The sequence below is a fragment of the Telopea speciosissima genome, chromosome 9 (genome assembly GCF_018873765.1).
Source record: "Telopea speciosissima isolate NSW1024214 ecotype Mountain lineage chromosome 9, Tspe_v1, whole genome shotgun sequence".
NCBI lineage: Eukaryota > Viridiplantae > Streptophyta > Magnoliopsida > Proteales > Proteaceae > Telopea > Telopea speciosissima.
Window position 1 is genome coordinate 52,335,467 of NC_057924.1, and position 27,475 is coordinate 52,362,941.

The 27,475-nt window shown below is 37.7% G+C and overlaps 1 protein-coding gene and 1 pseudogene across 1 annotated transcript in view; both read left to right on the forward strand.

The window, feature by feature from the left end:
- LOC122640381 (protein RRNAD1) overlaps nt 1–19,637 on the forward strand; it is a 67,706-nt gene extending 48,069 nt beyond the window's left edge. Inside the window, exon 13 of the mRNA XM_043833549.1 lies at nt 19,604–19,637. The gene's annotated coding sequence lies outside the window, so the exon portion shown is untranslated. The remainder of the gene's footprint in view (nt 1–19,603) is intronic.
- On the forward strand, nt 550–2,050 carry LOC122639056 (annotated as a pseudogene).
- Nucleotides 19,638–27,475: the final 7,838 nt, after the last annotated feature.

Consider the following 27,475-nt stretch of genomic DNA (forward strand, 5'->3'; position numbering starts at 1 on the left):
CATTCAGTATCCTCAAATGCTGAACCATGAGCTTGATTGCTGAACCATAAAAGTTCACTTTGTTCAACCCAAAAAAAAAAAAGAAGTTCACTTAGTGGTTTTACGATCACTCTTCCCAATCCCTGATTTCTCTGTAAGTTATTTCCTAAACTTTCAAGTGTTGGTCTTAGTGTTCCTTTGAGGCTAGTTGTTGGATGTTGAAGGGATAAAGTGTTCTTGATGTCCTTGAATGGTCTTTGTGCCACATTTCTGTTTACAACCTCTGTGAGGTGAAGGCTGTGAGTTCCTTTTATTGCGAAGTGTTGTCCCTGCAAATCATTTGCATTGCACACTTCCATTGACGATTCCACAGTATCCTTGAGCTGTAATTAAGAAACCTGGAATTCCAATACTGTCAGTTGCTCCATTGAGGAATCAAATCATCAAACTTGGTTCAATGTGCAGATTGTAGATGATTGACGACCCCACAATTATTCTATTGTGTTTATTTCACTTGTGAGTTGTGATACCTCTATATGCTATTATTTTGTTTATTAGGTGGTATACGCAATGACAGAACTTTTGAAGACCGACTTCACTTATGATGTGTGCATGATTATCTATTGTATATGCAGTGACAAACTATGAGTGGAAGCCTCGGAAGACTAGCGAGCACCAGTAGCTGCAAAACCAGCAAACAGAGCTTAATTATTTCCTCTTCTGCTTACTCTACTTTTGCTGCTGGTGGAGGTGGTAGAGGCTGAGGTGGGGGCCGAGGCTCTGGTTCAGGCTCCTCTGGCACTCCTGACCTGTCCCCAGCTCAAACCCCTGGTAAACCAGACACTGGTGCTGAAGCTGACGAAGCTTTCTTTCCTTCTGGATTTGGCCATGGCAGAGGTAAACCCATCCCTTCCACCCCAATTATTCCTTCATTCTCTTCATGGATATCTGCAGCAAGTCCTCCTGCTGGTCGTGGAATTGTCCGAACTACCCAACCACAACCTGATCCACGCCCATCTGAGTCTGAAGGCTTTCAGCCCAAGAAACCCATTTTTTTCAGCCAGCAAGATACTCAGAAACCCCAATCGAGTAATTAGGTTCTAAAGCTGGATGAGGATATCCTTCCATCCTCTCTCTTGCCAGCTTTACCTGGTGCTGGATGTGGAAAACCACCTAAACCATCACCAAGCCCTAATGAGAGTGCTGATACTGAAGAAAACCGACACCTTCAATCAAGAAGAGGAGGTGCTGTCAGCAGCATGCAGGATAGAACTTCTCCAAGCCCGCCAAGGTTGAGCAGGGAAGACGCAGTTAAATAGGCAGTTGGGATTTTGTCTTGAGGTAGAGGAGATGGGATGGAGGATGGTGGGAGGGGAAGAGGGTTAAGAGGATGAGGTGGTCGGGGACGAGCAGGACGGGAAGTACAAGGTTGGAGGGGAAGAGGTGGAAGAAGTGCTGGTTGTTTCCATGATGCAGACGAGGACTATGCTACTGGTTTTTACTTGGGTGACAATGCTGATGGAGAGAGGTTGGCTAAGAGACTTGGGCCAGAGAACATCGATAAATTGGCCGAATTATTTGAACATATGAGTTATGACGTGCTGCCTTCACCAGTGGATGATGCTTATCTGGATGCTGTCCACACTAATAATATGGCAAGTATTATAAATTTGATCAGTTGCATTTGAATGAGCTCAATGATTGAGCTTGGTGGTTTTTTAGTGGCCTTCCCTGTGATTTTCATGGCTTGCAGATAGAGTTTGAGCCAGAGTATCTGATGGGGGAGTTTGATACAAACCCTGATATAGACGAATAGCCTCCAATTCCTCTTCGAGATGCATTAGAAAAGATGAAGCCGTTCTTGATGGCTTATGAAGGAATTCAAAGTCAAGAAGAGTGGGGGGTAATTATCAATTTATTTATTAATTTTATTTATGTAGAAGTTAAACAATTTTAACTTTGAAAACCAAACTCCATGCAAGGAATATAAGAAGGATATCAAGGACGGTACAGAACACAAAATAACTTTACAAAATCACAGAAAGCAGAATCTTGCCTTGAATTATACTTATATACTACTCTGTTTGCAAGATAATCCACCATTTTGCTTGCTATTTGTCTGCTGTCGAACAGGGTGTTCAAGGACAAGGGCAAAGACCCATATTATTTGATCATGTTCCAACTTGTAGCATTCATAGAAGCACTTTTAATGTTCAGATACATGAGTTGAGCTCCTAGAGATGTCTTTCAGCCTTCTTGCTAAAAGGGCCAAGTTACACTCACTTGGAACTTCGATAGGTAAGAATTGATTATCGTTCATGAAAGCCTATCTTTTTTCCTCTTTTGAATTGCATTGTAAGTCTATTTTTTTTCCTGATGTATGGGATCAGGGGAACGGGAGCCAAATCTTGCCCCCAGCCTTATGTTGGTTAATGAAACCCTAATCTTTTAAGATGGGTATGGCATTGGTTTTGAGGAATGACTTCAGAGAAAAACTGAATGAAGTTAAAATACCAAACTCGTTATCAGCCTTGAATTACAAATTTAAACATCCTTCAAACTATTAAGGAGAGGGGTTATTCCATCTAAGGATTCTCTCAAAATTAGGGTTCTGAGATATCATAAGAAACTAATGCATTGTTGGATAAAACGATGGTACTTTTTAAAGGTGTTCTCTCTCCATCACAGGTCTTTCTTGAACTTAGTTTTCCGTCGGTGATTTCAAATAGTATCACATGACACTGATAATGGGAATTTGGATTTGGGCTACTGGGACAATAATTGCCTCATCCAGCTGGAGCATTACAGATGCAGGATCTTTTAGTTTTGTGCAATGAATACCAGGGTCTAGGACTGTAGTACTAGGCAAGGGGAATAAGTAGTTTAGAGTTATGGCAAGAGATTGTGAGGAAAGAGATGTTAGTGCTGGAAAAATACTAAAGGATTCTTGTAAGATCGAAATCCAGAAAAGGGTTAGGGAAAATTCATGGATCCACTTTATGAAAACATAAAATTCATGGTTGCTTGTCTTTGAAACTAGCTAGGATTCGAGCTAAATTTTGAATTAGGAAATTGAAACAATTTTGGTTGATGGATTTAATGGGCATCTATGTAGGAATGCAAGGTGCTGGAATGGAGTTGCAGCAAAATAAAATAAAGAAAGGAAATCACTCAAACAGAATAGGGAGCATTCTCCATTTGCTATAACTATGCTGACTTTTGGAAGCCCCTCCACTTTTTTGAGTCTCTTGTGACAATTTTCTGTTACCAACATTTATGTGTGAGACAGTTCTCATTTGGTAGAGCACTTCTTTTTTAATCCTCCAGTTCTGTTCTTAGCATCAGGTTCTTTCCAGTGGAACATAAAAATTCTCTGCTTTGTCCAAACCCAATTCTGGTGTTTTTGTTTTCCCGCTTAACAAAAAACACCAGATATGTTCCAGCAGATTTTTGCCAAACACTGCCTTAGCTTCATGGGGAAGGAAACCTGTGTATTCAAATCATCAACCACTCAATGACTAGCCACATGACTATCCATCTTTCATGAGAAAATGATAGTTTCTGCAGTTTCCTTCCATTACCATTTGAAGTTGTCTGACATTTCTTGGTAGCTATTTGTGTTCTTTTCATCGGCATAAAGAATTGTTTTCTTCTTGCTATATTGGCTTCCTACAAATGCAGGGTTCTGCACAGGAACATTCTTTGCCATACTGCTTCCATTGTATTTGGCCTAATGCACAACTGAATTCATTAACATCCATCCCTTGTGTGACAATTTCAGACCTAGAACAACCAACAATAGATACTAGAAGAGGAAAGGTAGAAGAGAAGGAGAGATAACCGAGAGAGAAAACTGGAGCTAAATATTGGAGGGAAAAGGTTAGTCTCCAATTGGCAGTACCAGTGTATTATAGTATTAACCCATGGAAGGGTGAGGTGGGGATTGGGGAATAAAATAGAAGTGAGGGTAATTTTGGTATTTTTACTTGGCCATTAAAAGGGGGTATTTAGGGTATTTTGTACTTAGGTATTTTGGTAAATAAGGAAAAGTAAAAGGGGGTATTAAAGACAGTGGCATGGATGTACTTAATGGTGAAAAATTAGGGATGACACTTTGGTAAATCATGGATGGCATTTTGGTGAAAAATAAAGGTAGGGATAGAATGCAATTTTAAAAAGGGTTAAATACGCATGCCCCCCTGAGATTCTGACGATTCCACACGCACCCCTTACTTTTCAAATTAATCTCATTTAAGTCCATGCTGTTAATATCAGGCGTTAAATGCTAACGGTTCTGAAATTGAAGAATGTAATGTACTATTATACCCTCACTAGGGCATAATTACCACAATGCTTATGAGTAGATATACTCATGCTCTTCCATTTTTGCGCAAAGGAAGAACCCGGAAAAACCAAAATGCCCTAATCTTCCCCAAATCATCTTCTCCCGTTACCACAGCATCCTTCTCCTCTCCATCGACTCCCACTGCAACAACACCCCCACCCTTTTTGTTTTTCCCTGCTGTGACAACAAGAAAAAAAAACGAATTTTAGATCTGGCGGTAGAAGTTCAGGTTAGTTCTGAGATTGGTTAAGATCTCTTAGCAGAGGTAGTTTTCTGGACCTGGGTTCCTGAATTTTAGTCTCCCTAGGGAGGTGATTCATGCCCCAAATTCTCAAGCCCAATTGATTATCCTTTAAAGGGTTTGAAACAGATCTCATGAGGGTTGCAGTCACCGTCCAACAGGAAGAATATCAATGGCAGCAAAATAAAAAGGAAGAAGAAATAACCGGGGAGTAGGGAATAAAAAAAAAGAAGCAAAGAAGAAATAGAAGAAACAGGGCATTACCTGGAATGGAGAACCAGAAAAAAGAAAGATCCCTTTCTTCTAACCAATGTTTTTTTTAAAAAAAGGGGAAAACAATCCCTTATGTCTCGACAGACTGTGGGTAACTTCAGGTTACCTAACCTTGCTGCTTCTTCTGGTGTTTCTGTGGAAGACCTCGGTCACCATGCCGGATAGTATCAGCTCAAGAATTCCTACGCTGCCAGGTACTTCCCCTAACGGAACCCCCAACGCCGGCTGCTGCTAGGCTGCTAGCACTCCCTCCCTGTTCTCTGTTGTTTTTCCAATTTGTTCTCTTTTTCTTCTTTTCATTTTTATTCCTCCGTCAATTTAGGGTGTTTATTGAATTGGTCTTTTGGGTATGGAACGTAAGAGATTTAGAACGAGAAAATTGATAGATTTTGAAGTTTCAAGTGAATTTTGTGCACCAGTTATGATCTTAATGATCGCCTCAGGTTACTTCATTTCAGAATCCTGGCTGCTGCTAAATGCTAATTCCATGGTTGTAAATGGATTATGTTGGATTTCTGTTTATTCTTAATTTGTGTTCAGGGGATTGAAAGTAGAATCAGATTACAGATATTATGTTAGAGGAAATTTTGGTGCTTTAGATTCAATTGATGTGGGTTAAGTTTCAAAGTAAATTTGGTCTCCAGCAGTTATCTTTTTGAACTCTGTTCACGTCTCAAAATCCCCATAAAATGGTGGGTGGCGGTGGCGGTGGTGGCTGTGGCAATGGTGGGTGGTGGTGGTGGTATTGGGTATCTACTTTGTAAAAGAAGAAGATGATCTGGGGAAGATGAGGGTTGGGCAAAAAGGTCTTTTCAAATTACAGGGGTGGTTAAAAGAAAGGGTAGTTTGGCCAATAAAAAAAAAAATTTAACGTCTAACGCTTGATATTCACGGCGTGGACTTAAATATCGAATAATTTGAAAAGTAGGGGGTGCACGTGGAATTATCAAGGGGTGCGTGTGGAATTGTTAGAATCTTAGTGGGGCATGCGGAATTTTTAGACGATTTAGGAGGTGCATGTGTATTTAACCCTTTTAAAAATAGGGGAAAATAAAGAATAGGGGTGGCATTATGGTCATTAAGGGGTGAAGAAAGTGGGAGGAGAGAAATCAGTGAGGTGTTCGGTTAAGGTAAAAAATGATGTGGCACCCCTAGATTGCCCGAAATGGAATTTTTTTGGCTGAAGTTTGGACAGCAACATCTATCAATCCGCATGTCCAATTTTCAAGTTTTAGGTGTTGTTGGAAAGGTCTTTAAGATTTACTATCCAATAAAATTGGATAGAGATTTGGTCAAGAACAAGATCAAAAGTGGCCCCGACACTTGTAGCCGGTTAAGAGTGAATTGTATAAAGTAATGGCAAACTCAAACCGTATCCGTACCATTTTTTTGGATATGGTTTCTAATGATGGAACACACTAGTGTACAAAGTTTGGATCTAATCAGGGAAGATTCAAGAATTAAATTAATGGTAGGGGTATTTTGGTCATTTTCTTAAGAGAAACATTGCAAATTCTGGACGACCATATCTATTTGTACTTATCATAGACAACCTCACCAAGAGCATTTAAGATGAGGTCCAATGGTGTATGCTCTTTGTCGATGATATTGTTTTGTTTGATGAGACAAAAGCAGGGATTAACGCTAGTTAGAGCTATGGAGATCAACCTTGGAAACAAGCGGCTTTAAGATTAGTAGAATGAAGCCGGGGTATATGATGTGTAATTTTAGTCATATTATGATGGACATTGACCTGGTCCGAATTGGGGAAAGGGAGATACCGCAAAGTGACTATTTTAGATATCTGGGGTCAATCATAAATAAAGAAGGCGACATAAAGGATGATTTAATTCACAGAGAATTAAAGTAGGATGACTGAAGTGGAGAGGCGCGTCCGGAGTGCTGTGTGACCAACGTATTCTTTAAAGCTTAAAGGAAAGTTCTATAGGACTGTTGTATGACCAGTTATGATGTATGGGCAGAATGTTGGGTAGTTAAGAAGTGATATTGAGAAGCTATGTGTGGCAGAGATGAGGATGTTAAGATAGATGTGCAGAAAATCCAAGAAGGATAAAGTAAGGAATGAACGTATTAGAGTTGACTTGGGAGTTGCCCTGATCAATGATAAGCTCCGGGAGAATCGTTTGAGGTGGTATGGTCGTGTTCAACGGAGGAGGAGTGATATGATCCTAATTGAAGGAGCTAAAAGAGCTAGGGGCAGACCTAAAATAACCATACGAGAAGTTGAGGAAGAACATGCGTAGTCTAGGTCTTGTAACTAGTATGACCTTGGATAGAGCCTATTGGAGGGCAAGGATCCATGTACCAGACCCCATTTAGCTAATATACACCTGACTTGCTGGGCTGTGCTTCTTTCCTCTTACTCTCATCTTTCATCCTTCATTTTTCTTTTTATTTCCCATCTTTCATTTGTCTTTTTCTGTTTTGCATTTCTCATCTCTTTCCCCCACCTTTTTTGTTTAGACCTTAGTTTTCCCTACTCTATTTTGTTTGGATCCATGTAGCCGACCCCATTAAGTTGGGATAAGACTGAGTTTCTTGTTGTAAACATTGCAAATTCTGAGGCAGATTTCCAATGAGATTCTAAGAGATTGCAGTCATCATTGTTGACACAATTCTCGGGGTGCTAAAATTCAGTGTCTACTGATGTCCAAACCAAGGTTCAAAAACTCGTCTCGATTCAGTGTCTCGACCAGGTCAAGACAATCGAGATCTCGAGGCGAGTTAGTGATTTTTTTTTGTTTTGTTTCGGTATGATGTTTCAGTGGGCAAATGGTCATAGTTGGCTCCAAGACTTTCAAGGAAGCTTGTTTTAGGCTTAATAAACATATTTAAATCATCAAATTGTAAAATAAAGCTCCCAATTTGGTGTTTTTGATTTGCACCCTTGTTTGGCAGTAATGATTGAACCCTTAATGTAATATTGCCTACTCCACATTGTTTGAGTGCTATGATACATAAATGGCAAGTAAAACAAGTAAATTATGCAATAATGGATGAAGACACATATTATTAAATTCTTATTTAAGAGATAGTTAAAGACTTAAAGTTTCTACTACAAACCACAAGATACAGTGAAGTATTCACAATGCAAATTACATAGACACCCAATCCAAGTACAATGAATAATACATAAGTCATAGACACCTTCTACCCTAGTCTTCCACGTCTCAACTCCTAAGTCCCAACAATAAAATACTATGACTCTATGAGTACTGAGGAGGTCAAGATTCTCGAAATATTCGAGATTTCTCCGAGATTTCGCCATATTCAAAATTTCGGTCGAGTTATTTGAAATTGTGCATGTTTTGTGTCTCGTATGTCATCTCGTCTTGAAGAGCTCGAGGTATTCAAGATCTCGCCGAGATTTTGGCGAGTTTTTGAACTATGGTCCAAAACAAATGAGGAGCACACACTCTACCCAGATTCTCCTTCCCAGTACTCAGAAAAAAAACAAAACAGAGGGCAGACCACAGAATTTGAAGAAACTCAAATCAGATGCATCATTTCAAGATAGAACATCATCCCATTGCAGCTCACAAGATCTAAATGAGTTAACTTACCAGCATCCATCAACCGAAAGCATCACACAAGCACTTCAGATAAGAAAAATGGGACAAGAGCAAAAACTGGCGGTACCTTGTTAATCTGTGGGAGAATGAGTTGTGTTCCAACAACTCATTCTTTCAGCAACTGAGGCTATGGGGCAAGGATAGGTACCTCTTGGGCGACTACAACAAGCCTAGCCTTGCTTGTAACCGAGGCCCGATGAGAGAGAACAAAGCTGAACAAGGGGTTGCTGGCGGTAACCCTGTTCTATTTTTTGTTTTTGTTTTTTTTTTTTTTTGGTTTCTTCCATCAATCTTCACAGCCCCCCAATCTCCTTCGAATAAGAGTCTTCTAGTTGATGATAGAACTCCATTAGGTCTCCTAGTTGTATCTTCTTACATGGTACAACCTCTATTGGACCCCTATACTCTTATAGGGTTCCAAGAGAGGCACAAACAATGAGAGAGAGAGCTGCCGGCCAACTCTCAAACCTTCTTGGCTCTGATACCAAGTTGAAAGTAATCAAGGATCTAGGTAAGAGAAGAGAAGTAGGAGGAAGAGAGAAGAAGATGAGGGGAAGAAGAGAAGTAGGAGAAAGATAAGTGCAATCGTATGGGGGAGAGAGTGAACTCTTACCACCTGTATTGATTTACTAACATGATAGGAGGAATTACATACACCTCCCTAGGGAGGTAAAAGGTAAAAAAAGAAAAATACAATATAAGACAACAAGATAATAAACCAGTTCCCAAACTACCCCTATTACATAAACTCTAACATAAACCGGTGTATCGATTTAACAGTAGAATGAACAGCATATCAGTTTTAAGGCACAAGGGCATAATAAGAAATCTGTAATAATTCCAGATCAGGAGGTCAGAATTGCACCAAACTGAAATTGAATCCATGAATGGGGTTGATGAACATGTGATATGGAATGATTCTAACGGCTGGATTGCTCTAATCAGAATTCATGCAAAAAAAGCCTTGCATATGAATCTCGATTAGAACAGAAATTAAGAACAGCAAAAACTAGAAGATGAAGTGCAGAAAATAACTAGAATTTTAACTTACTTGTCAATGGAGGGGAAGAAGGATGTAAGAATAGTATAGAGGTAGCGAAACACCCGGGCTTCACATCGCAAGGCGGTTGGATGGATCAAACACCAGCCACACCTTGGTCAAACACAAGGGATTTCTTCACAGCATTAAGAGAATAGCCGGAAAAGGTTTTCATGAATCAATTTTCGTGTACAATGTTGGAGCCCTTTACAAACTTATATAGAAAACTCAAAAATAGAATCAATCCCTAAAAGGGAAAGGCCTGACCCAATCCTTAGATAATTGGGAAACATAAACTGACTAGGAAACTGAAATACTAAAGGACACTGACTCAATGACATAGTCAAACTGTAAGTCCTAACTTGCCTATAACTTAAGTTTGATGAGGACTCGTAATTATGAAATAAATAATTAAAGACAAATTAAATTGAACCAATATTAGCCCATTGGTTCAATTGGACTGAACCAAAACAAATTAGTATGAAATAAAACTAACTAATAAAGGGAATCCCGTGGTCATTCTTCCTACCCATATTTTATGTCCGCTAAAGTGGCCTATTACATTTAAAACCCAATGGACCAAGGGCCCAACATGCAAAGAACCCAACCTTAGGCTTATTTATAATAAAATAAACCCATTTTGGTGATGCATCTACATCACATGGGAGATATTTTTGTCTGGACAAAAACTTTCTTTGAAATCATCCCATACTCAGGAAACAGCCTCTCCACGAAGCGGGAGTGAGATTGCATACATTATGACCAAGGATTTAAGTATCGGTATTGGGTATCGTATCGGAGATACGTATCGACCGGTGCAGAAACGCATGAAAATGATCAAAATACACATGGAAATACACTTTTGGACAATAAAAACAATATAAACAAGCAATTTGTGTCATATATCATGCATATATACTAAGAATTGTGAATAATCAATAACTAGACAAGTGCGGCACATTGAAATTGTTATAAAAGATTAAAAGATGAAATTTCTTACATGTAGAGTCACTCTATTGTCATGAAGAATGTCGGGGTGGATCAAAGTCATGTCTGTAAGGGTCTTCAACAATAGGAGCGACTAGGATGATGTTGTGTACTGACCGAACATATACATTAGCATTTGTTTTAAATTTTAGAAGAAAATAAAAAAAAATCTTTTTAAAGAAGCAATTTTCGGTTTTGGGTAAAAAATGCAAAGAAACATGGATTTTGAACTCAAATCTTTGTAAATGTATACAAAGAATGCAATACTAAGTTAGTTTACCATATTCCCTTTGAATCATAGCAAAAAAAATAACAAAAATCAAAGATTTAAACAAAAGAATCTAGTTTTTTTCAAAAACCTACCTTTCCCTTCAAGAACACCTTTTGATTTCGAATGTGGGCTGTTAGATGCAGCAAATGATGAAATTTCACCTCCTTTAGGATCGTTTTTGGCAAAGGAATCAAAGCCCTCAACAAATCTTTGGCAAAAACCAAGTTTAAAGATGTTTTTTGATGGGTTTCTCAAAGCTAGAACTGTTTTTTTTCCGCCAGCCTGCTCCTGCTCGAGTTTTCTGTTCTGAGAAGACTTGGGCCCATGTGGTTTTTAAGTTGCCGATATGTATCGAGACGTCTCGATATGTATCGATATGTATCGATATGTATCGGTCGATACATATTGATACATACCGAGACGTCTCGATACGTATCGTTATTTCAAAAATAATAAAATAATGGTTTAAATCATGTCTCGTCTGTATCGATACGTATCGACCGTATCGTATCGTATCGATATGTATCGGTTGATACATACCGATACATTTGAGACATTTACATTTAAAAAAAAAAAAGATACGTCTCGACCTGTCTCGTCTCGGCCATGACCGATACCAAGACGTATCGGCCGAGACGATTCGATACGCTCCGATACTTAAATCCTTGATTATGACCCTCCCTAGGCCCCACAGTGGTGGGAGCCTCGTGCATTGGGTATGCCCCATACACCTTTGGCATTGGTATGATACGTAACATTGACAATTATTAACGGATCCATATTATTCTGCAGCCATACAAGAAGTATATCATTTTCACACATCCACTCCTCGTAATCCTTAGAGTCAGTGGAGGGAGGGAGGTTCGGACACTAAGTACTTTAATTTCTGTTTAGGATTTGATGTAAATCGGCTGTCTAAAACCAGCCACAGGTGTAGGGATTCTTCCCTACACCAGCGATAGTGTAGGTATAGGATAGGTGTAGGGTTTTCCCCTACACCAGCAAAAATCGTGGGATTAGGTTAGGGTTTGTTTACTCTTTTATTTAAAGTTGTAATCCTAATTGGATTCCTAGTTTAACTTTGAATCCTAATTAGGAGTCCTAGTTTAAGTCCGTTTTTCTATTCAGCCATGAGGCTATAAATATGTAAGAGCTCTTGAGAGCCCCCACGGTTGAATGAATAGGAGTTTGTTTTGTGTAATTGGAAGCCTAGTGAGAGGATCAGAGGCTGAGAGAGCTGTCCCCCTATCCCCCTTTCCAATTCCATCTCTTCTCCATTCTTCAAAGACAGGTACTGTTCACTCTATTCTGGTGGACTGCTGCTAATTGTTAATTCTCTGCTGGATCAAGAACATCAACAACAGATCTGATAGCAAGTTTATGCCATTAAAGAGGGTTACTCGATCACTGTTTGAAGAAAATCGAGATCACAGGTCTGTTGGGAATTTGGGTTTTCTCCATTGAAGCTCGATCTGCCTGTTCTTCAAAATACTGCTGCTGCAACTTCTGAAGTTTTTCTTCGATTTAATTATTGAATCTGGTTTGGGGCACAGCCTGCGAGCATTATCTTCTCTTCTCATTCCATAGAAGATAGTTGGATGCACCATTAAACTTAGTGGCAGTGATTTGGACATTCACTAAATCCACAGACGACTTTGAGTCACCGACTGAATATATAACAGCAACACAATGGATAAGAGGCTAACACCAGCCGTACTGAGATGATAGAATCGACTACTGACTGGTGAGGAAGTCATAAAACCAACCGTAGATGATAAAAAGCTCCAATAAGTAAAACCGCAAATAGTAGAATCAACCAGCAGTAGAAGAAATTGATTACAAGCACAACGGTAGAAAGCAAGGCACAAAGGTAAAAGACTTGACAAAATGACAGCAAGAACATAGGCTGAAGCTACGAAAAAATCCAAAAAAGAAAACCACAGGGAAGAGGGCAGTTCAGCAATAAGAGAAATCAAATTTTCTACTAATCAGCACTTCAGATGTGCTGCTGTGGCCAAAAAACAGATCGAGTATAGGGTAGGAGCAGTAGTTAGCAGCCCAAAACCTTGGATCCCAATGGCTTGATGCGTAGCTACAAAGATAGATCAGAAATTAGAAACTCACAATTCCAGAATTTAGAAACTACCCGAAAATACCAATCCACTTATCTGAATAGCACCATCTTCGGATCAATATAGGAGCCTTGTTCATAAGGATAACCCTAAAATATCCATCCAATGGTTAGATTGGGATATATGTCCAATATCAAGTTGCAGCTAAAATGGAGGTAAAAAAAAGATCTGCAGGCTATATTTGACTGCAATATCTGATGTGTAAACCTCCAAAGTAGTGTAGAATCTCCATGAGCAAGGGGTGCTAGCAATGCTCCATCTAAATATCCACCATCAACATCATAAGAAACCCTAGTTTTTTTAATATTGTGTTGACTAGGGTTTCACACACAAGGAAAACAGCATAGGTTGCTGCAAACCACCACAATAAGGGAAAGTCCTTATGAGACTGTCAAAACAAAAGAGATGGATTGCAGTTGCTGGTTGTTCAGGGCTCTGATACCATGTGACAATTTCAGACCTAGAACAACCAACAATAGATACTAGTAGAAGGAGGAGGAGAGAGAGTGAGAGGTTAATCTCCAATTATATACTATAGTATAATTATGCCCAACCCCCCCCCCCCCCCCATAACTAACCTAACACATAAGATTCAAACCAGTAAGAATATTTGAAAAACACCCTTGCGGTACTAGTGCTATTGTTTTTACTCCTTGCATTTACCGCTTATGTGTTCTTACATAGATATTTATTATTTCTGTTTTATTCCTTGTTTTGTTTCAAATATTTTATTTCTTCTATTTCCTTGAACTATTGAAAGCAATTCGTAACTAAATCAAGTTTCATGTCTTGTTCCCCTCTTTCTCAATGAAAATAAATTGTCAGAATATCCATATGGGAGTTTTTGGGGTCTTCTTGAATTTCTTCTTCCTTTTTTTTTGAAGGGGGGGGGGGGGAAGGGGTTGGTAGGTCTCTTGCGAGATTGTGGGCTGTTGTGTGTTAGGAACAAGGATCTGTAGGATCAGATTAAGGTTTATTTTTCTTTTCTTTTTTGGGGAGGGAGGTGGGAAGTTGAAAGGGGCTTCTGTGGGTGGGGACTGGGGGAGTGGATGTTCCCTGCATGGTGGCTTTGGATCTTCTTGTACCTTCTTTTTGTTTTTCTTCTTTGATAAGTCATTAACAATTAAGAAAAAGAGAGAAATATATTTTTGAGTGGTTCTCTCATGTGGATTTATGTTACTGTCAAACATCAAAAGTCAGGGTAGTAATGAGCTTAAACTTGGATCTCTTACATTTTAGAACAGGACTTCGGCTTTAAGATACTATTGGATCATCAGATCAAAAGTGTAAAGCAACCAATTGCCTTGGAGGTTATAGTAATAGTTAAAGCAAGTATAATTCTTCTGATTGTTAGTCATTTGAATAATTGAATCTGTTTTCCTCTAACAGTAAATTATGAAAGAAACAATGGAGAATGTAATATATATGAAAGAGTTGATTGATATATACAGTGGGCCTGATAGAGTGACTGCAAAGCAACAACAAGAGGAGTTGGAAAGAGTTGCAAAGACCCTTCCTGATAATGTACCTTCAACCGTAAAGCGATTCACTGACCGTGTTGTTCTTTCACTTCAGGTTTACTCTCATCCTCTTTCTTGAATTTTCTTTAATTTTTCATGTATGAATGATCTTTTAGGAGTGTTTACTGTAATTACTAAATCTAGAGCCTGGCTAGTTCAACTGGCAAACATGGAACTAGTCTTTAATGGACCTGTCTTCATAATAGCCCATTAATCTTCCGAGACCTGGATTGCTTGAATGATTTGATTTTGCCACTTCAGTTGATGTCACCATGTTAATATATCGCATAAGGGAGAAGTTAATAGGAAATTTAGCAAGAAAAGATTAGAATTAAATGTATGCATTTATCTCTTCGTTGAGATCTTGTTTGACTAGTTTGACATCCAATCAAGATTTAATGACTAGAATTCTACCTACCGATGGTCCACCTCTGTTCAATTTTGGATGTCAGTCCTCAGGGAGTTATGTTCATATTGGCACTCCTAAATAAGATACATTCTAATATGGGACTGTCTGAATGACACCTCTATAGGTGTATTTAGAACATGTAACCTTCTTTTGATGGCCCCTTGTTTTATTTCCTGAAGTTCTTCAAGTCATGGCTAAAAAAGGTTTTCGAAATTATTTGAAAGTGTACTTGCCATCATGTCATGTCAAGAGCTGTCATTGTCTTGCACACTTTTCGAGTATCCGAATTTTACCCTTAATGAATGAAGAAGTGTGTTATACTAAGAAGGCAAAAAAAAAAGTTGCAAATTATTTGACACCATAAGGGGTGTCAATAAGAAAATCCCTTCTAATATTTTAATGGACAAATCTCAAGTTTGGTACCCAGACCATTTAGAGGTCTGGGATCTTTCCAACTTTCCATGTATTCTATGATGGATTTTATTTTTATGAAAGATGTCTTCTATGGTAGGAAGATTGGGATCAACTGTTAGGCAGGTCATGGTGGCAGCTTGTTCCATTTTGTTCATATGCTTGGACTGTCAATAAACATCTATGTAGAGTTGCAATAAATTTTTGAAGAATAGCAATTTTATCAGATGGTTAAAAATTATCTGATCATATTGATTCTTTTTTAGTCTACAATAGATATGCTTGGACCTCTTTTGGCATAGGCCTCATCGCATGTGTCATACTGTCATGTTATTGGGCCCCAGCACATTCCATATCACCATTATGTGTGTTCCTAGTTTAAGTCGTGGGGTCCTCTTTAAGTTGTGCGACAATAATAAATTGCTAACTTGTTTCTTCTATTATAAACCACCTTGAAATTACACAAGTACCCAACTTAAAGAACTAGATGCCTACTAGTGTGGGCTGTTATTGAGGCTCTAAAACAGAGTCCATGGCCTTTTTGGGCTGTGTGCTTCTTGGGGTTGGGCTTCTGTAGCTTATCATAAGAATCCAACCATGATGGCTGCTGCATCATCATCTTCACTAGTACCATTATTACCTCTTTCAAAATCCTCGAAGTATTTAACACTTCACCCAGTTTTTGGTTCTGCGTGAGGCGTAATGTGGCGCTTTGATGGCGCATTTTGTACTTCGCACGTACGCATCGTTGCAATGAGGTGCCTTAACCTTTTCTGGGTCGACGGTCAGTGGACCTGTGCGATGGCTCGGATCCAACCGTTGGATCGGTGTCTGACCAAAAAGGTGCAATCCTTGAGTATACGTTGAGCCTAATGGTTGTAGTCCATCCGTCCAGTCATGTGAGCCCAATGGTGGTGACCCATACGAACAGCCATGTCCAAGCCCATATATAGTCCACGAGTTCAGTCAGTCAAATATAACAACTCTCTTAATTTCAAGTGATTACTGTCTCTGCAAATCAGTAGTCATGAACAGTACCTGGCAAAAAACACTATTCATGAACAGTGCCTTTTGTAATTTGCTAATGTTCTAGGAATAGTATCGAGGATCTACAACAGATCGTCGCTTCTATTCTTTGGATCTGCAGCAGAGTGAAAGAGGAGAACTTATCTCCGACTACTTGTATGGTAAGAAGTATATGAAATCTTTCTTTTCTGCAGCTTTAACAAAAAAATTAGATAAACTGGAAAAACTCATCAGAAACGGTTGACCCCCAACCTATCCCTGATCTTCCCCCTCGTGCTACTTTTCTGTGTATCAGTACTCTCACAGAGGAACCTGCACCTAATGATGATTTTCTTTATCTAAAAGAAATTATGGATCACTGGAAGGATCGCTACAAAAATAGTTCAGATCCGATAGACCAGACCCGCATATTTGGAATGATGCAGCAATTCTATGCTGACCACCAGCAGAGTTTTGAAGCTCATCAGTTTATTTTATTTTCTGATGACGATGAAGAAACGATTTACAACGAATCGTCTGAGTCGTCTTCCGAGTCTGACTCCACAGACTCTGAAATTGAAGCTGAACCACCCCCAAGCATTCATGAAGAGGGTACCAGCTCTAACCCCTCAAAACGGAAGGTGGATAGTTCAGACCATCTCGATAAAGATGCTGATTTCTGTCCCCAACAGGGAGTTCGATCATCTTTCGGAGATGACATTGTTATTACAACAGAAACAGAAGGTTTTTACACCCGAAAGGATGACCTTAACAAGTATGGGTTAGCTACTGGAGGTACATACCTCGATTTGACGAACATACCCTCTAAAGACTTTGATAAGGCCATAAATGAATGGGCACAAACTTTTGCCGTTCTTATTGCCAATAATAAAGCTACCTGGAAAGCTGAGAAGTGCATTGAATATCTCAGTGGATCTCTACAGGGAGATGTTTTGCAATTTATTAGAAAATTTGACCAAACTGATGAAGGTAAAACAACCAAGACTAATCTCATAGTTCTACAACAGAATTTTGAGAAAATATTAGTTGATTTTACGAAAATCATTAAGTCAGTCGAGCCTGATTTATCTTGGGAGGCAGGTTTGCTGTAACCCTTTGCAGTAATAGGGTGCAAATACTGTCTTAAGGACAGAACGTTTTCGTTCTACTCAAGTAGTCTTTCCGTGCTCTCCAATTGTGTTCTTATTTTCTAACAATTTCATGCAGTCAAAACACCATTATCTTTTATAGCTTTGCGTACAAAGCGAGGATGTCTACCTATGTGTAGGTGGTATCCTCTTGTCTCTTGTCAAGTGTCAGCAGGTCCTATCGACATATTTGTAACATTGGCTTGGGATGAGGCCCTATGACCTTCATGTTCTCCATTGCATTCAAAGGTGCTCTTAGATGTCTCCTGTGTAGTACAATCGGCAAATAATTTATTCTTTTTCAAAAAACATATGGTAGATCTGCATTTATCTTTATATATAGGAAGCCATATCATGTTTCGAATTTGTTATGCAGGGCAACCCAGGTTGGAGTTTCGACAAGAAATGCCAATTCATGGATAAACTTGTGTGGGAAGTTTCTCAGCAAGTACAAGTAGAATGGTGAGTTTTTTTTTAATAATGAGATTCAATGAATTTTCAACCCCCCCCCCCCCCCTCTTTTTATATAGTCTGCTACTTTTGTTTTCTTAATTATGTTAAGGGATGTTCAGTGGAAGATTAGCAATGGAATGTTTGGTCATAAATCTTTTTGTTGGAGCTTGGCTACAACAAACTCTTATATTTTTTGACCGAGTAGCATTCAACTTTGATGGCCTCATGAGATTTTTAGTGTAGGAACTCTTCATTTATTCATCCAAATAATAGAAGATTTGTCATTCTATAATGCCTATCCAAATTTGTTCTAGTTCCAGAGTATTCAATGCAGTTAAGGCAAAATAGGTGTTCACTACCAACAAAATTGCTTGTGCTGCTGGCTCATCCTATCGTCTCCCCCTTGCCACTGCACGGCATAATCATTTCCCACATTGGGCCTTCTCCATCTACGTGACTCTGAATAGCTGAATTGGTTGTTCTAAGCTTAATGAAAATTGGATGTTTCATAGCACTATGAAGCTGCAAGTATTGATCTTTTTTATAGCACTACGAAGCTGTAAGTATTGATCTTTTTTATCAATGAAATTTAAGTAGAATGGAGCAGTTTTGCTGCTATCCCAAAAGCCACTTGCCACTGGGAGACTCAACTAGGAGTGAGTTTTGGGACTTGGACAGCAGGGAGGGACCTGGTGGCAAAACTGGGACCCTCACCGTCCTTTCATTTTTCTGGTAAGCCAGGACTAGGGCTGCAATAGGGTCAGGTTGGGCGGCCTTTTTATAACCCCAGGCCAACCTTGAGCCCCCTTAGTTCAAGATCGGGCCCGGCTGACCCTGATTGGTTCTGACCATGGGGGGAGAACAGAGATGAATAAAGAAAGAAAGAAGAATGAAACAAAACAAGAAAAAAGGAAGAAAGAAGAATAAAGAAAATAAGAAGACAGGGTCGGGCCGTCTCAACCTTAACCCGGCCCAGCCCAGACTCAAGGTCAGAAATTCCCAACCCTAACCACCCTCAGACTCAGGGTGGGTTCAGGCCATCAAGGCTAAACTTGCACCCCTAGCTGGGAGCTTGGGACTTAACTCATTTTTTATTTGCTATTTGGACGTGCCATTTACCCTAAGGTTAATTTGGTAAAATTGAAAGGTCCCATTTGTTGCCTTCAATTTCCATTTCACCCAAGGTTTTAGGAATCTGTATGACTATCTTTACGGGCATTGAGTAGTTTCAAACTGATAGCGATCAGATCTGAAACAGATACCGATATATATCAGGTCCGTATAGGCTAATATAAAGGCCCAAAGATACTGATATAATACTTTGACTCTCTCTATACCATAAAACAGATCCGATATCGACAAGGATATGGAGTTTTATCGTTTCCATTTATCTGCCCCTCCATTTCCTCTATTTCCTCTCATAGGGGGTGGAAATGACCACCCTACCCCCTGCCCCAACACACTTTAAAATTTTAAAATAAATTAAAATGAAAAATAATTGAAATTCTTGTATTTTCTTATTTATTACTAGCCAAATCCATAATAAACCTCCTGTTGAAGTTGGATTGGCGCTTAATTTCTCAATCAAATTGCCTTTGGGCTAAGCCAAGATTCTTGAATCAAAGTGCTACCCAACCCACTGTATCTTAAGATAGGAAGCATACCTGACCTTTGATCAGTCATCATCTCTGACCTTTACAAAATGGTATGTTTGCAGGTAGGGAACGGCCGTTCTCTTAACTACTGTTACCTATCCAAGATATATTTAACAAGTGCCGTTCATTTATTTTATGATAGGTTCTGAGATTCAGAAGTCAAGATAAGAATTGGGTCAGTTGCAGCATGGGACAATGACAAAGGCTAGCAAGTTTAATAGTAACAAGGTGAGAGCTGTGTTAGTGAGGGATGGTGAGCCTTCAAAGCAATGTTGGGAAGTTGGACCACCTTAACTGACCTTTTTGTTTTTTGGTAGAAAACAAGGCTATTCATTCATACACGTCCAACGCCAAACAAAGGAAAATGAATTACTTAAAACAGATAGAGAGCATGATAAGTACAAGATATGGATATACAATATCCAAAACCAAGGAGTGGAAATTGATCCGAGCGCACATGCCATTGACTGGGTCATCCAGACTAGGGGTTGGGTCCCTACCAGTTCCCTAGGTAACAGGCTATCCTAACTGACTTTATCTACTCAAAACACTTAACTGATGTGTTTTATTCCCTTAATAACTGTTGAATAGAGACCTCCTATCTAACATCACCTGTATAAACCTTAGCTTTCTCAGTTTGCTTTCAGAGTATATAATACTTCAACTGTCATTTATATCCATTATTATTTTTGGTGCTCTAGCTTATAGAATACTGAAGGTCCATGATAGTATATACTTATATTGTACTGCTATTATTGATCAGGAGAGAATATCAATTTTGCTGGAAATTTATGTCCAAGTGGATCATTGATTTGGGTTATGTGTGGGTTGTGGTTTCCCATATATGAGCTTGCAGTAAACCCTTTTTTCTGTGTACTTATGTTATCTAGCCAACTATTTTATGGAATTTCTACAGTTGGCTCTTCTTAGGGTTGTCAAAATGGAGCCAGAACCGAAAAAACCGATCAGACCAAAATTTTTATCCATTCGGCTTTTGCTTTGGATTTTAGAAACCGCTAGAAATTGAAATTGGACCAAATGGATCAAAACAATTTTTCTTTTCTTTTTTTTTTTTTTTATAAATAAAAAGCGACACCGTTCAATCGTAAACCGATAAGGGATCAATAAGATACCACTAAAAGAAACTGATCAGACCGATAATTATCGGTTATGGTTTGGATTTTAGAGGCTGAACCCTTATCCATTCTGTTTCTGTCTGCATCAGCACAATGCAAGACACCCCCCACCCCCCCAAAAAAAAAAACCGAAACCGGTCCAAATCGACGGTTTGACTCCCTTCAAAAAAGGTTTAGATCCTTTTGTTGGAATTGTTAAGTGTAATTGTTGTAATTTGAGATCATGAACTAGATTAAACATTCCCTGTGAAGAGCAGTTAGTACAGAAACAGAGGAATTGTTTAGAAGGATGCATCACCTGTTCATGAATTGACACAGCTATGTATTAATTACTTTCTTATATGACCAAAGCAAAAGGTTTTGTTGGGAGCAAGCTCTGATTATTGGCCTGAGAGCAAGTTTATCTATATACAAATTGCACTACCCAGATGTTTCCATTCCAACTAACATGTATTTGAATCTGATGGTTCCAAAAAGACCTAAGTCATTTTTACAGTAGTTAAATTGGTGGAGAAGCCCAATCCTTTTCAAGGATGACCTGGAAACCTTGTGGCAAAAATAGCTAATTGTTGTAGTGTTAGGAACTGGTGAGCAGTTTGGGTTTGGCGCCCACTCATGGGGCAGCCGATTGGACCAGTTGGGTCGGCCACTTAAGAAAGTGGCATTTACCCTTCAGGTCTCTTCTCTATTGTAATTCTTATTTAGAGTGTGACACTGTGAGGAGGTGGAGATTGATTATACATAAATATAATCAAGTCACTCCAAAATCTAATAGCATTCTTGCACCATTGATATCTCTGTCTCTTTCTCTCTCACTCTCAATCTTGTTCACCAAGTTATTACTGTGTACTCTGTGGTATTCCATATCTTCCCGTGAATTTGTAGTGTGTAGTTCTTCTTCATGGAGAAACCTGACAAGATATTCGAAGATCGTGAAAGAAATCATTCGAGTTTGTGAAGCTTATAACCAAACCCATACAAGATCCTCTTCCGCCCGCTGCGTTCCCATCTCCGTTCAAGTAACACCCTAACGGGTGGTGATTTATTAACAATGCCATTACATGAGATGCTGAGTTATGGGCACCATGTATGGTGTATATATGTAGGGGCCATTACTTAGACCAATGGTAAAAGGTTCGAATTGTTAGGGCAAATTCCCTATGTTCAAGTCTTGAGGGTGATCACTTTATGCAAAAATGTCAAAGGTTAAGCCCTCTCAGGACCCCGCATAAGCGGGACCCAAGGGACCCTCAGGACCAAAACCAAGTAATAGCCCTTATCTATGTTATATATATGTATTATTTTTTTGGCATGTGGTGGCTTCTTTCCTAGTTCTAAATCTCAAATTCTTTCCTATGATTTTCCTTGCTAAAGTTAGGAGCTCTGATGATCCTTTCTAGAATGGTTCAGCTTTGAATTCTTGGGGCAATGGTCATTTTCAAGTGGGAATGAGGACACTTCCTCAAGGGCACCAAGAAGTCTCTATAGCTCTATATACTAGTTAGTAGGTTGGAATGAAAAGGACAGCAATATTTTGTGCTGATCTAGTTACCTAACTCTCATGACCCACCCAATTCCGAACTTGTACCCCAAATATTCCAAGAAGCTAGCAACCACTTAAATTAAAAGATCAACTGGGATCCTTTGGTGTTAATTAATTAGCAATTTGATGAGTAGAAAAAAAAAAAAAAAAAAAAAAACATACATGATAGATTGACATGGTAAGAGAGAAAATTGAAGGCCGGTGCCAACTGAGGAATGTAGCAGCACACGTGGGGTGGGGACACCATAACACGGTTATTACGTGTAATTAATTTGTCGTTTAGTGATAATTGTTTTAACTAATTCAATTAGATGACAATGTCAGCCTCATTTCTCGGTAAGACTTTGAAGATGGTCTGTGTGGCAAGTTAGATCAGATATATGTGTGTGTTTGGTTGAGGGGTCATGTTGGAGAAGTTCCATGCTATGGATTTTGACCCCTTTAAAGAATAAAAAACGAAGGGAAGGAAAGTAATGTTAGAAGAACAATGCTCAAAAATGGGGATTTGCAGAAGAAAACGAAAAATAGAAGAGAATAATTAAACGCACAAACACACAACACAAAGATTTTACGTGGTTTATTCACAAAAAAAAAAAAGATTTTACGTGGTTCACCTCCTAGAAGGTAGTCTACATCCACGATCGACGATAAAACTGTTTCACTATTTTCTAAAGCAATTTACAAAATCCTCAAATCTCACCCTAACCCTCTCAACGAGATAAGAATCCTTTATAAAGAAACCTTAACCCAAAAAAGTATAGAAATACCCCTTAAAGCCCAAAAAAATCCACTCAGTTTGGTTTAGACCAGAATTGAACATATGTTGAAATACATATTGATTCAAAGGTCTCGATGAGCTCCACAGGACTCAGAGCCTTCGACGGTGACATATGCACCTTTTAGGTTATCTAGATTCTAGACGTGTTTCAGGATCGAAACGGCCCTCCGAAGATCCCCCATTGCACTTTCTGGACTGAGATCAAGCTTCACCAATTACAAGAAATACATATTTAGAAAAAAAAAAAAAACCATTAGCATAGTTCTATTAATAATTAATTAGGGATAAACTTTATTGATTTCTCAAGCTGTTGGCTAGAATGATTTAAATTGTTAACAAAAATTGAATATATCTGATGAAGTTCACATTAGTTCTTTCTTCTCACAGTGCTAGAATCTAATATTGGTGTTCGAATGTTAGAGAGATGTGATTAAATTGAATAGATTAAATATAGGATTTGAGAGGTTTCCACAGCTTTTTTTGTTTTTCAATGGAGATTTCCAGAGTCGTATGGGAGTCCTGTTTTCAGGTTATAAGAAATGCCCAATAGAACTAATGTGGAGCCCTAAAACTTTTTGGGTTTAGGAAGAAAGATCTAACTTGCAGAAAATCGAATATTTATAACTAAGAAAACTAGAAATTTAATGGTAAAGAAACTATTTCATTAAGAGGGGGTTGTTGGTGAATATAGAACATTTTCAACTTAGTCCACAGCATATGTAATCATTGAACAAGTTGGAGCCACCCTTGGCATTTTAAAACTTTATAGGGGCTAGGGCTTCTAGACTCTAGATTAAAAAAAAGATTTTTATATATTTTGCTAGTCTTAAAATATTTTATGTAGAGATATTTTCAATGTATCATATGCGTTTACACTGAATTGTAACAATCTGATGTGGATCAAATAAGACAAAAGAATAGATCGTATAAAATTATTAATTAGATGTACAATTTCAATTCTATCTACGGGACATAAAAAGACTCGCCCACTATTGTACGAAGGTGAGCAATTAGTTTTTTGTTTGAAGCTTACATCAATGATTTAAATAAACTTAAAATTTGTTATTTATTTCCACATGGCACAACACTAATATGAAACTTTTCAAAAGAAAATGAATTGGTCTCAAGAGCATTGGACAATGTTTGTGTTGCTAGATCAGCTGCCATGTATGAATCATTTAGAAACAACCTCCCTTTACTACCTTGTCTGGAGAAGGAAAAAAATTTCAAAGTCATAGTATGAAAACAGATAGCTAGAGACAAATACAAAAGATACAAAACAGAGAGTGCAAAAGTTCATAATAGTCACCTCTTGGTAAAAGTGTAAACAAAAAAAATCGGATTTTCTATACAAAAGGGTTTGGCTCACTGGTCATGACAAGAACTTTTCTTTATGGGTAGCTATTTCTGTCATATGAAGGGTTGATTTAGTCATTCTAATTACTGAATATTTAAAGAGACTTCTCTGACATCTACCATGTATTGTAGTTGCTTTGGCATTTTTAGCTGCCTAAATTTTTTGAAGGCATCAAACTTGAAGTCTACAGGTGCAAATTGGTGCAGTTGATAAAAGACTTTGGTTGGTCATAGATGAGATCTGGGATCAAGACCTACCTTCACTCTTGCATCATATGCACTACCTTCATCCCTCTCTCTCAATTTCTATCAACCCCTATTGCACGATGTTACGCTTTGTATAATTCGACTAGGGGAAGGAGGGATTACACTTCAAGCACTGTGAGAGCAGTGGATTTTTTATACCCATCTTTTTAAAAGGATTTTTTTTATAATCCTCTTAGAAAAGAAGGAATCAGGGAGAGTTGCTACTTAGATTAGAATCTATGACTTACATATATATAACATGACTCCAAATGTGACTCCAATGGAAACTAGTCAAACCAAAGAATTAGAATAAAATTTAGGTTGCGGACCAAGGAAGGTGTTAGACACGGTCCATCCGGTTAAACCGTTCTTATTTAATTGATTAAAATTAAATTCAATACAAGGCATGAAGAAAAATTAAAATAAAAGAAAGGATAAAAACACATCTCATGTGTTTGGGTACAAAATATAGGTTAGTATACATGAAATATAGACTAAATTAAGCATACTTAGTGAAAAACTAGAAAACACTAGACATGTAGTATTTGTAGAAATGTCACTAGCTAGTCAAATATATAAAACCCTGACTAGATGCATAGGATATATGATATGACCTACTATGCACATATGAAAAATTATCATAATAACATATGAACAGAGAATAAAATGACCACATAAATGAATGAACTAATTCAAATTTAAATAAATATCTAAAATAACCTAAATGCTTGAAAATACTTAAAAATACATAAAAAGTACCAAAATAAATCCTAAAATGATAGAAAAATCAAAATAAATAGGAAATCATCTCAGCATATTTACTTCCACTAATGATGTTCTAACCAATATAAATTCATGCACGAAAATATAGTTGAAAATGATGAAAATACCTTTACGGTCAAATGATACCTATAAATCGTGAATACATATAGAAATTTTTTTATAAAATTAGGAAAACCATGATGAATGCAGATCTATTAAAAAACATCAAAAGAAGAGAAAAAAACATGCACACAAACAAAGGAAACTATCTTATAATAGTAAAACATTGAAAATAGGTTAATCTTAAAATAATACGAATAAAAAGATTTTGAAAAATCACAAAACAGAAAACATGGATGAAGATGAAACAAACCTAGAAAAATATTATTCTAATATAGGAGACAATGTAAATTAGGAACACAGAGAGAATTAGTAAAAATTTATATCTAATATGCATGAAGAAACCATGGAAAAGGCTAAAATAAGGAAACAAATGCACGAATATTGGAATGAACATCACAACCCAAAGGAAATATAACAAAACATCTTATAATATGCAAACAAAACAACATTAAGGGGATCTACAAATATTACAACATATGCCACTATTACTTAGAGAAGTATTAGCAAGATACACCCTTTCTCATGCAAAATATAAATAATATACTGGACCAAATAAGATGAAATAAAAAACAAAGATGTAGAAAATATACCTATGATAAAGAAGCACCGACGTATTAAGATGGAGGGCGCTCACAACTCAGTAGGAGGGCCTAATTTCTCTCCCAATCCCTAAATTTGAATTGCGATTTTAAGGGTACTTTCAAACTCCAAAGAGCTACTTTTGAACATGGGGGAAAGGCTCAAGTACGACATCGAGGATTAAATCTCATTCAAAAGCTATTCAGTTCAAATGTAGGATACCTATCCAGAAGTTTTCACAATTCAATCATCTATGGTGGAATCATCAAAGATTTGATCTTTACGAACTCTATCTGTTAATTACTATTGCTATAAAACAAGCTCGTAGTTTATCTTTGTTACCTTTCTTAATAATGAGATTTTGGGTGAGAATCAGGTGGTTTCTCTTTAAGGATTGAAAATAGGATAAAATCCTTCAACCAATAGAAATCAAGGTTGTATTGTGGTAAATCACAGTCCAGAACCTCCCTTGGGGTCCAAGAAATATATGTGGATTGATTTTGGACCCCAAAGAATCCAACCAAAGGAAAGAATTAAGGTGGTGGAATGAGCCAAATATTATGTTTCAAACATTAGGTAGCCTCCATTATAGTCACCCCTAATGTTAGGAATGACAAGTGTAATTCATTCAAAGAAAGATAAAAATTATCATTTTTTAAGTTTTGTTTCAACACAAGGTGCAATCAAATAAGGATGCAATTGTTTACCAAAAAAATGAGGATCTTAACTAATGATTAAGAATGATGCAAATAACATGTTCAGAAAATTTAAGGGCAAACCAAACTACCACTTATTAAATATAGTTATTCATGGATGATTTATTTCCTGCACTACTTGTGGAGGAGACATATTTCTTTTTATGCATTAAACTTAATTTCTTTTACTATATACATCAACATGCCCTTTTTTTTTTTTTTTAAAGGAAAGGGATAAGTATTATGTAGCAAGTTATAAGTTTTATGTCCTATAAAATAAAAAAGGAGAGGAACTGACATGTTGCTCGCTTATATAGACATATTGCTTGCTTATATAACATTTTATATACCAAGTCAATAGCAAGAAACGAGAAAGAAGAGAGAAGAGATAGATTATTTAAGAAACTTTTTCCCCCCATAAAATAAATGTGTATTTTGTGTTGTTAATGGCAGAGGCCAAATTGTGGTCATGCAACACTAATAGCATATTTCGGACTTTCGTTAATAGGAAGCTGCAGAGTTAATGATGAGACTCACTATTCTAAAAGTCCAATCATAGCATCAAATCACCGTGGATGAAGAGATTCTCTCTTTGCCTTGGTAGACAAAAAAACTTTCACCTGATTTAAAAACAAGGAATTTTCTAAATATTAAATCAGTTAGGAGGTCAATTACTTAAAAAGAAACTTACAAGCACTAATCTTCTCTTTAAGTAATTTATGTTTAATAATTCTAAGAGTCTTTGAAAAGTCATCAAAGGAGTTCCATTACAATCATAGCCAGTATAGATCATCTA